This window comes from Colobus angolensis, unplaced genomic scaffold (genome assembly GCF_000951035.1).
Source record: "Colobus angolensis palliatus isolate OR3802 unplaced genomic scaffold, Cang.pa_1.0 Scaffold13, whole genome shotgun sequence".
Lineage (NCBI taxonomy): Eukaryota > Metazoa > Chordata > Mammalia > Primates > Cercopithecidae > Colobus > Colobus angolensis.
The window spans coordinates 17,041,909-17,042,788 of NW_012114252.1; the positions used below are offsets into that span (position 1 = coordinate 17,041,909).

At 47.6% G+C, this 880-nt stretch overlaps 1 protein-coding gene across 1 annotated transcript in view; it reads right to left on the bottom strand.

Moving 5' to 3' along the window:
- Positions 1-880, bottom strand: part of EFNB2 (ephrin-B2) — a 45,276-nt gene that overhangs the window by 43,564 nt on the left and 832 nt on the right. The window lies entirely within an intron of this gene.

Genomic DNA, 880 nt, shown 5'->3' on the forward strand with positions numbered 1-880 from the left:
CCCGCCCGCCCGCCTTCCTCCCCCGGACTCCGGGGCCCGCTGCAGCACGAGGTCCTAGGCCGGCTCCTTCCGGCACCACCTGGCGCCTCCCGTGCCGGCATCGATGCAAAAATGCCGCCGCCAGTACTTCATCAGAAAATACAATAATTTACATTAAAAATACAATCCATGCAAGAGCAGACTACATAGAAGGAGGCTGAGCTAAGTAACTTCTCCGAATGAGCGGTGTTGAAAGTGCCTTCTAGCATCATACAAACATTTGTTTAAACCGATTTGTAACCGACGTTTTTGCCCTTTTCATAAAGGGATTCTTGGTTAACATGTTAGTGGAATTTGAAATTTGATACTTTTAAGAGAATGGACACACTCCTTTAATTAAGACGTGATTTCTAAATCAATCCCCCATTTCTTTTCTCCTAAAACCAGGCCCAACTTGCTCAACTTCAATTAGGTCATTGATTTTGCTTCTGATCTCAAACGTTTTCTCCGGAAACCAGCTCATGTCTGCATACTTCTTCAAGTTTCCCGAGACCACAATTCCATGATTCTGTAAAACGTGTTTTGGCTGTGATTCGAAATCAAGGGATATACAGGACTGAATGCCCAGATGACTACGAGTTATGACCACACAGATTTGGGGATGGATGGCATTTTCTAAATTCGGAATGCACTCTGGTGGCCCAAACTGAAAGTTACTCTCCACAAGGCCTGGCTCGCTCCCGGCTGTAGTGTCCCATAAGAGCAAGTCTGATCCTAAGGATCCCATGCCTACCAGGGTCCCGAGGGAGAAGGCTTCAGGAGCAGTGTCGACTGGGCAGGGCCCTAAGCTTGTATAGAAAGTGCATTACAATCAGGTCGGCTACCGAGACCGCATACTCCG